The sequence below is a fragment of the Ictidomys tridecemlineatus genome, chromosome 12 (genome assembly GCF_052094955.1).
Source record: "Ictidomys tridecemlineatus isolate mIctTri1 chromosome 12, mIctTri1.hap1, whole genome shotgun sequence".
Lineage (NCBI taxonomy): Eukaryota > Metazoa > Chordata > Mammalia > Rodentia > Sciuridae > Ictidomys > Ictidomys tridecemlineatus.
Window position 1 is genome coordinate 49,063,851 of NC_135488.1, and position 10,313 is coordinate 49,074,163.

Genomic DNA, 10,313 nt, shown 5'->3' on the forward strand with positions numbered 1-10,313 from the left:
CACCAGGATTTCTGTGTTTGGTTTATTTGTTTTAAAAAAAGAAATTTTGATTGTGAGGCTGTACAAATGCTTTTTGGGGTGAGATTGCTGTCAGGTCCATGCATACCACCTCAGAGAGAAGGGCATTCACAGCAGTCTCTGCCCTGTTTGCTCTTTGCCCTCCAAAGGAGACGGGAAACAGAGCTGGCTTTGTCTGAGGCTGAACGTGGAGTGACTGTGGGGGCCTTGGAATGGAGGCCCCCAGGGGAGGAGCTTATTTCTGATGAGATGGGGGACAGGGAGTCCTGTGGGCTGGCGGTGTCTGCAGAGCGGGGTGGCAGTCTCCCCGGCCAAGCTCCTGGGGTCACCTGCTGCTTCTGCCTTGTTGCAGTTAGTTGAAGCTCAGACACTTGGCCATGGCCTGGCCCTGCCATCTTTGATTGAGGGCTCACCTCCCCTTTCTTGGCACCCCTGCCGGGGGACTTGCTGCTCACTGCCTTCTCTAGTGGGAGGTAGAACTGGCCTTTGTATGGCAGATTTCTTACCTGGTTCTGGGTGGGACCTGTGTCTGATGGGTTGACATCATATAAAATCTGGGGTTTTGCTCAAAAACCACAGCACAAAGCATCTCCTGCAGGCTGAGGGCAAGGACCCAGCTCACCACAGCCACACGCTGGCTGCCAGGGTGCATCTCAGGTGCAAAGAGCTGGGGAGCCACCCTGAGAGGCCCCCGTTTTCCTGACCCCTTCTTACCTCTTTTGGGAACCATTATCCCTGGAACATAGGTCTCAGAAGTGGGCAGCAGTTTTCAGATCCACAGCTTTCGTTACCCCTCTGCTCCTTCTCACTGAGACAGTGCCCAGCCTGTCCCCTGTAATGATATTGCCTGCCTCACGCCCACCCCTTCAGGAGGCCCTTGGAGACAGAGGGCCGGACAAGTGGCTTTCGCTTGTTGCTGCAAGAGGCTTGTTTTTCCAATGGCTTGTACTTGTTCTTTTTAGTTATACAGGACAGTGGAGTGTATTTTGACAATTACACGTACATGGAGTCTAACTTCCCGTTCCTGTGGTCGTACCTGATATGGAGATTCACTGGTCATGTATTCACATATGAATATAGGAAAGTTATGTCCCATTCAATCCACTGCCTTTCCTGTTCCCATCTCCCTCTCTTCCTTTCATTTCCCTTTGTCTAATCCAATGGATTTATTTTATTCCCCCAACCACCCCTGTTTTGAGCTAGCATTCACAGATCAGAGTGAATATTCGGCCTTTGTTTGGGGGATTGGCTCATTTCACTTAACATGATAGTCACTGGTTCCATCCTTTCACCTACAAATGCCATAATTTCATTCTTTGAGGCTGAGTAATAATAATACCATTGAATATGTACCATATTTTCTTTATCCATTCATCTATTGAAGGGCACCTAGGTTGACTCTATAGCTTAGCTATTTTGTGAATTGAGCTGCTATAAGCGCTGATGTGGCTGTCACTGTGGTATGCTTATTTTTAGTCCTTTGGGTATAAACCATGGAATGGGATAACTGGGTCAAATGGTGGCTCCCTTCCAAGTTTTCTGAGGAATCTCCAGACTTCTTTTCCAGAGTGGTTGCACAATTTGCAGTCCCACCAGCAATGCCTGATTGTGAATTTTCCCCACATCCGCACCAACATTTATTATTGCTCATATTCTTGATGAGTGCCATTCTGATTGGAGTGAGATGGAATCTGCAGGGGGCCTTTGTAGGCCCTGAAGTGCGTGCACCTTCAGCCTGTTCTTGCTACTGAATTGTAATAGAGAACAGTGCTTCCTCTCGGAAGGGGTAGGGCTGTGCATGTTCCCTGGGATCTCAGCACAGGTCAGCTTCCCTGCCTCTCACCAGACACTGACCAGGGAGCATGGCGCTGATCCTGTGTTCTTTCTCCCCACTTTCCCGACCCTCTCTCTTCCTGGAGGTTTGGAACTGCAGGACTCTCACTGGGAACAAGACCAAGTCGTGGCAAAGAGAGCGTCATGGGGCTGGAAGGCCTGAGCACCTGTAAGTATCTTGGCAGACCTTGCCTGACCCGCAGGCCTGCCAAAGGTGGCCGCAGCCAAGTCTGCCGGTGATTTAATGGCATCTTTGTAAACTGAGAAACAGGCTACTTAGAAGTGACAGCTGCTTCAACTCTGGCCCTGATCTTGCCCCTGCCAGAGCAGTCACAGAACATATGGCCAGTTGGTGTGCTCCCAACTAATGCAGCTGGTGTGAGACACTACCTTCCTCCCTGCCGCTGCCTGTGTCGCCACTGCACCCCTCCTTCCCAGGCCCTGGCCTCCTCGCCACCCCCCCAGGCCAGCCAGCAGAGTGACATGGTTGTGGTTGCCTCCCCAGCCCTGGGGGGAAGGGGCCAGCCAGCCATGAGACCTTACAGTGCTTCTGGGGTAGCTGCCTTGAGTGTGTGTGCTTTGGTTTGTCTCCTCCTTGAACCAGTTTGAACCCATCTTCTGCTGGGAGGGCCTTGACTTGCTGAGCAGGCTGCACCAGCCTCTGTGCTGCCCCTCATCCTGGCTGGGTCCCCGTGTCACTGCACGTGCTGTGTCAACATGTGTGAGAGCCACCTCCTGAGAACGTCATCACCTGTGGGTCACCTCAAGCCACGGCTGTCCTGGAAACCTCTGAGTCTCCAGGCTGAGACATGTGGCTGGCTGTAAGGGCACCTGAGGTTTCTTTTTTAAATATTTTATTATTATGGGTTTTTTAGCTGTAGATAGACACAATATCTTGCTTTATTTTTATGTGGTGCTGAGGATCGAACCCAGGGACTTGCACATGCTAGGTGAGGGCTCTACCACTGAGCCACAACCCCAGCCCAGCACCCGGGGCTTCTTGCACAAGTCCTCGTGTTGTGTTTCAGGGACCTGGAAGAGCGTGCCATCAGCCCTGTGCAGCTGGACACCTTTATCAAGATGGGGAATCTTAAGAAGCTGTAAGTACCTGGGCTTCCTGGGGCCTTTGTGAGCTTGAGGAAGAACTTCCACAGTAACAGACCCTTGCAATTGCTTTATGCTCACTTTTTCTAATAGCTATGATCATTGATGGGTGAATGTAAGTTAAATCGCTCTTTAAAAAAAATACAAGGGGAAATTGGCTTGGTGGTGCACGCCTGTCATCCCAGCAGCTCAAGAGGTTGAGGAAGGAGGATCACAAGTTCAAAGCCAGCCTCAACAACTTATTGAGGCTCTAAACAACTCAGCAAGACTCTGTCTCTAAATAAAAATGTCAAAAGGGCTGGGAATGGGACTCAGTGCCTAAGTGCCCCTGGGTTCAATTTCAATCCCCAGTTACTCTCTGCCCCCGCAAAAGAAGTGGTGCTTGCTTGGGATCAAAAGGTAGGCAATATCTTTGGGTTTTTTGATGGGGCAGTATTAAGGATGGAACTCAGGGGTGCTTAACCATTGAGCCACATCACAAGCCCTTTTTGAGACAGGGTATCACTAGGGCAATCCCCTGCCCCAAACAAACCAAACAAGTTCTGGCCTCAAACTTGAGATCCTCTTGACTCAACCTCCAAAGCTGCTGGTGTCACAGGTGTGCACCAACACACCCAGTGACAATCTTTTTCTTAAAGGGTGATGACGTGAATATTCTGGACTCTGGGCCACAAGCAAATCCTTGGCAAGCTTGTTAAAGCAGAAAGCAGCCATGAATAATACATAAAGGAACAGGTGAGGCTGTGTGCCATGGAATGTGTCCTGGCACAGAGCAGCAGCCTGCAGGCTGTGGTGGGCTAACTGCTGTTCTATGTAATGTCAAGTGCATTCTTTTCTAAAAAGTGGGTGATCACCCCTTTAATTACTTCAGGGACACATTCTCACATGCGTTTGCCTAAAGTGAAAAGTCTGCATGGAGAAGGGATTCTTGAATGAGCTGGGGTGGGTTTGAGCGAGCAGAGGCCCTGATGGATGCTCAGAGGTGGGGTGCCATGTAACCGGGGTTAGAGGAGCTCCGCTCAGCCATGGACCAGGCAGAGTGATGACCTCACCTCCTGCCACACACCACTGATTCTGGGACCAGTAGCACAGGCCCATCCCAGTGTCTCAGGAGGCCGATGCAGGAGGATCTTGAGTTCAAAGTCAGCCTCAGCAAGTTTGTGAGTCCCTAAGCCACCCAGTGAGACTCTGTCTATAAATAAAGTACAAAATAGGGCTGGAGATGTGGCTCAGTGGTTAAGCACCACTGGGTTCAATACCTAGCTCAAAAAAAAAAAAAAAAAAGATGAAATGCTGTGGCAAGTCCAGAGTCAGATCTCCCCGTCCTCCCCCAGCGCTTGCTGTCCCGTCACCGTTCCTTTAGGGCCTCTCCTAGGCGACTGTTGTGGAGCCTGCTCTGTACACCCCTTGAGTTCCTGCTTGGTTTGCTAGTGAGTAGCCGATAACTGGACACAGAAGTCCTTACGTCACCCCCATCAGCAATCCTGAGTCCTTCACCTAGGCCGAGTGTGTGCACGCTGAGCAGCACCCTCACTTCCTCCTGTGCATGTCTGCCAGCCCAGCCCAGGCAAGAAGTGAGGGCTCCCCCTGGGTCTTTCCAGGGTCTTTCCAGGGTGCGCTTATTGCCCTGTATGTGGATGTGGCCTTTCTGATTCCCAGGATCCTGGGGGACTCACAGGGCCTGCTGCTGGCATCTCATGCACCTGACTCTCCTTCAGTTTCTTGACCACTGTCCTGTCTGCCCCGACTGGTACAGTCACCTTGGACAGTGGCTCTGCTACACAGTGGTCACTATCTTCATCAGAAGCCTGGGGACAGGGCTTCCTGTGGTGGCCTTCTTCAAGAGTGGGGCTTTCCAGGTCGTGGCCCGACAGGTCACACAGTGACACTGCTCTGATGGGCTTTGGGGGGAGCTCCACCTGCCGCCTCCATGGTTGCTAACCGCTGAGTCTCAAGGCTATCACAGAGAAGGGTGGGGGCAGGTGGGACTTGGGGTAACTCACAACACCAGAGAGCTCCTCTCTCTTTCTAAGAGGACTCCATTTTCCTGAGTCCACGCCCAATGGATCCTTGTGTCTGGTTCCCCAGAAATCAGCACACTTGATCCTTTCCATTTTGTCAGTTCTCTCATCATTTTAAGGGAGTTCAGATTTCTGCAAGTTATGACATTCTGGAAGGCATCCTGCCAGAGTCCTTTGTGCAGCCACAACAAGTGTCACCTTGTGTGCCTGTGCTGAGTGTGAGAGCCAGCAGTGCCGTGGGACGGGCCTCCCGGAGACTTCTGGAGGCTAGATGACTGAGCACTGGGGCCCATGTCCAGTCAGGGGTGTGCTCACGGCCTCACCCGAGCAGGGTCTGGTGTCCCAGGCTCTGACAGCGTCTGGCCCAGTTTTGTGCCAGCATGAGAGCAGCTGGCTCCTGTCTCCTCACGGTGGCCCTTTTCTCCCAAAATGACTTCCCAAAGCCACAGATCATCACCCACAGTAGGCAAGGACCTCCAGTTCACGTGCTCAGCAGTCAGCAGCAGCAACCCCCCCAGACGTCTGCCTGGAAGAAAGACAGTGAGCTTCGGTCAACGCAGACACGGAGCACTTCTCCCACGTATGCGTGTGCATGCAGGATGGGGAGTGATGGAGTACACCACCATCCTGCACCTGGGGCCTGTCACGTGGTGGCATCAGGGCCACTACCAGTGTCTTATCACCTACCACCTTGGCTCCGCCTACTCTCACAAGGCCCCACTCACGGTGGACGGTATAGAAGTGCCCTGTTGGTCTCTCCCAGGCACCTCATTCCGACTGCTGTCCACCTCGGAGAGGACGGAGGACAGAGTGTAATTAGATCACACTGTTCCCTGGGTTTGGCCGGGAGAAAGTTCTGCAGATTTAAGCACCCTTCTTCCTTGGCTTCGGGTGACTTTGGGGACATGAGGTGAGCGGCAGAGCTGAGCCTGGCACTTCTGTCTGTTGTGCTCCGGGAACCATGTGGTCCGGTTTCCAGGTTCTGCGCATACCTGGATCCTGGGGAAGCTGTGCCCCTGGGGGGGTGGCAGAGCTGTGGAGGCACAGGCCATCCTGGGCAGGGGCAGGTCCCCACCTCTCAAGGCAGCAGAGAGCAGGACAGGTGTCTTGGAGGGTGGCACGAGGTCCTGTACTCAGGAACCAGCGTGTCGGAGCGGCTCTCTTCAGGGCTGCTGTTTGTGGAGGGGGACGGGAGGAGTATGAGTGGGCACGTGCCCTCACCATGGAACCTGGGGAGATTTTCCAATCATTAAAGTGCCAGTGACAGAGTTGACTCACGGGTCATCAGACGTGGTGGTGCGCTGTGCTCGGTCAGCCCCACAGACACAGAGCAGACTTGACCTCGCTCTGGCAGGGTGGCCTTGGTGTATTCCGAGAGGCCTCACTGCCACCTCAAGACTCAGACCGCTAAGTGACTCTCTGCCAGGTGAAAGAGGTCCCAAGGTGCTTACCCACAGAGCCCCATCCCCACCCTTTTCTATACTTTAGAGACAGGGTCTCACTGAGTTGCTTAGGGCCTTGCTGCGTTGTTGGGGCTGGCTTTGAACACGATCCTCCTGCTTCAGCCTCCTGAGCCACTGGGATGAGAGGCATGTGCCACGCGCCTGGCTGGCCAGAGCAGCTTGGTCAGGAATGGTGGTGACACCTCCTATGCAGCTGGACCCTGACTCTGGCATCCAGTGCTGGCTGAGGCTGAGCCAGTGAGCCCGCAGACTGTGTGGCCCTTAAGCTGCCCCAGGGAGGCATGGACCTTCTCCCTGTGACTCCAGCTTCGTGAGCAGGTATTCTGTTGCTGGCCTCTCTCCTGGTGGCTTGTGAATGCAGGAAAGCCTTAGGCCACAACTCCACCTGCATGACCCCTTACCCTATGAGGTGCAGGAGGCAGAATGTCAGCCACAGCCTGAGACTCTATCGCTAGCTGGAGCAGAGAGGAAGTGCCATGCCACAGTGGGGAGAGGCTGGCTGTTTCTCTGGGATGCTCATGGCTCTTTGTTGGCTGTAGCAGAGTCCTGGGCTGGTGAAGGCACAGGGCAGGGAGAGAGCAAGCTGTGGCCCTCACACACTGGGGGTCTCTTCCCCAGAGACATTCCCTGTATTTGCAGCTAGCTATCCCCTAATCCCCTTTGTGTCTGTTTTCCAGTGCTGCCATCATTTACCAAAAGGCCCCAAGACATCACCATCCAGAGAGGCACCTTGGTTTCCCTTGAGTGTGCTGCCACTGGCCATCCCAAACCCCAGATTGCCTGGCAGAAGGACAGAGGCTGAGACTTCCCTGTGGCTCAGGAACATCGCATGTGTGTCATGCCAGAAGACGACGTGTGTTTTCATCACTGATGTGGAAATGGGCATTTACAGCTGCACTGCCCAGAACTCAGCAGGCTCTGTGTCGGCGAATGTCACCCTGACTGTCTTAGGTTCCACCTCTGATGTATTCCGAGTGTGTGTGTGTGTGTGTGTGTGTGTGTGTGTGTGTGTAGGGGTCTTAAACAGCACCTAGGGCAAACGCTGTGGAGTTGCTCTTTGGAGCCTAGGAGTTATTGGAAGGTGTTTCTACTATTTGAAATTTGGGGCTGATTTTAGGATTTTTCCTCTTTTTAAAGAAAAATATTTTTGGTACTGGGGATAGAACCAAGAGGCACTCAGCCACTGAACCACACCCCCAGCCATATTTTGTATTTTATTTAGAAACCAAGTCTCACTGAATTGCTTAGTGCCTCGGTTTCGCTGAGGCTGGCTTTGAACACCTGACCCTCCTGGCCTCGGCCTTCCAACCTGTAGGGATTACTGGCGTGTGCCACCACATCTAGCCCTATCTCTTCAAAAATACTAAAGGCCAGTGCAATGCCAGAGCCTTGAGCAACTGGAAACAGACAGCATGCAGGAGGGGTGTGGTCTTAGTCAAGAACAGGGACACAGGCCAGTTTGGGAACAGGAGCATCTTTGTGACCTAAGATCAGCCATCTGAACATTTGCTGCTCTGACAGAAGCTCGCTGGTGGCATTGTGCCATGTCCAGAGAACCAAGAGACCACAGCACTGAGGCCCCAGAGTGAGTGTGAGCTCACTTGACCTCTTGCAGAGACCCTGCCCTTGGTGGTACCCTTGGAAGACTGCGTGGTGTCTGTTGAGGAGATGGTAGCCCTCCAGTGAAAAGTGGCCAGCAGCCCCTCACCCACATCACCTGGCTCAAGGGTAACCGCCCACTGAGCCTCACCCACAGGCGCCACTTCACCCCGGCAACCGGCTGCTGGTGGTCTAGAACATGGTGGTGGAGGATGCAGGCCCGTACACCTGAGAGATATCTAACATCCTGGGCACAGAGCGCACTCACAGCCAGCTGAGCATCTTGCCCACACCTGGCTGCAGGAAGGACGAGACCACCATGAGCGTCTTCACCATCGCCCTGGTGTGCAGCATCCTTCTGACATCTCTGGTGTGGGTGTGCATCATCTACCAAATCAGGAAGAAGAGCGAGCAGCACAGCGTCACCAACACAGGTGAGCATGGTGGCATTTATTTTCAGGTCAGGAGAAGCCATGACAGTTGACACTAAAAAATATTAACAGGGCTGGGGATGTGGCTCAAGCAGTAGCGCGCTCGCCTGGCATGCGTGCGGCCCGGGTTCCATCCTCAGCACCACAACCAAAGATGTTGTGTCCACCGAGAACTAAAAAATAAATATTAAAAAAATTCTCTCTCTCTCTCTCTCTCTCTCTCTCTCTCTCTCTCTCTCTCTCTCTCTCTCTCTCTCTCCTTAAAAAAATATTAACAAACTGCCTGCTGATATCCTCCTCATAAGTGGAGGCATCCTGTGCTGCTTGCCACATGGTGGACTGTCCCTGAAACTCACAGTGCTCTGGTTTGTTAGTTCTGTCCCCTTCCTGTCCCTTCTCCATATTTTGTGGTCTTCACATTGGTTTCCCTGCTTTCGACCTGGGCTCAGGTAAGTCTCAGATCTGGGAGGGGCCTTTCTCCTGCACCAGCTCCACCTGGTCTCTGAGCAGCTTCGATGGCTGTTTCCAGGGGATCCTGTTTGAGGCCTCACATTGAATGTGCATCTGCATCTGTTGTCACTGCAACCCTGATATCTCATTGTCTTATCTCCTTTCAGATGCAACCTTTGTGCCACCAGGTGTTCCAACCTACCTCTCTTCTCAGGGGGCCCTTTCTGACCAGCAAGAAACTGTGGTCAGGACTGATGGTGGCCATCGAGAGGGATGGTAAGGCCTCTGATACAGTGAGGTGGAGCTCTAGGTGACTGTCCCCCATAGGTAGAGATGGCCTCTAGCTCCCCCCAAGACAGGCATCTGGCATTAGATGGGCAGCATCAGGTGACAGAGGTGGCTGCCCTGCCAAGGCCTTTGCTCTTTGGCTCAGCCCTGGTCTGTCAAATCCTGCAGAGGTTTGAACACCCTGTGTCTCAGGAAAGTCACCCCCTGGGACCAGTAGTGAGTGTCCCCGTCGGGATCAGGTAGGACTGCTGTAAGAACAGCTGCAAGGGACAAGCCAGGCCCCGAATCCCAGCCCTGCTTGCACAGTTGGCTGTTGGTGTCTGTGGGTTCCAGTACCTACACACTAGAAATATTCAGGGCAGAGAAGCTGCACGAACATGCAGCCTTCTTTTCCTCATCATTATTCCCTAAAAATAGAGTCCAACATATGTTACATTTTACTAGTCATGATGATTAATCTAGAGGTGACTCACATGGGATGACATAGGTAGGTCATGTGCAAATGGGGTGTCATTGTAGACAAGGGACTTGAGCATCCCTGGATTTTGGTATCTGCATGGGGCTCTGGCACCAGCCCCCCATGGATACCAAGGGATGAGAGTCAGGGGCAGTGCCCAGACATGCTCTGTATTCTGTGTCAGAGGGAGAGCACTCCACAGGGGCGCGGTTTCAGTGGGTGGAAGATCATGAGCACCTGCTGGGCTGAAGCCCGAGCCCGTGAGAGCTGCTCCTCTAACATGGTTGTGGATGCTGAAGGACTGCTTGCTGGGAAGATGTTACTAGGAAACAGGCCCATTGCCAGCTCCACCCACCATTGATAGAAAGATCGCAGCAGCAGCTCTGCCCATTCTGTTCCTAAGGCTCACTGAGACATCCTAAGCAGTTTCTAAACCAGGGAGTCTGTTGAGATTGTGTGTCTCAAGGCCTCTTCCCAGAGGTTGATGTTCACAGCATCACGCGCAGGCAGCCCAAGCTCTGTGTCAGGTACAGTAAAGAGCCCTGGAACATGGACAGAGAAAGCTACCGGGCACCTGGTCCACCCGAGATGGGTAGGTGATGCTTTCATCAGAGTGCCTTTCTGAAATCAAAACCTGGGTTGACTACTC

General features: G+C 53.0%; 1 pseudogene; it reads left to right on the forward strand.

Moving 5' to 3' along the window:
- The first annotated feature begins 5,405 nt into the window (after positions 1-5,405).
- LOC144368942 (leucine-rich repeats and immunoglobulin-like domains protein 1) lies at positions 5,406-10,025 on the forward strand (annotated as a pseudogene).
- The last annotated feature ends 288 nt before the right edge of the window (positions 10,026-10,313 follow it).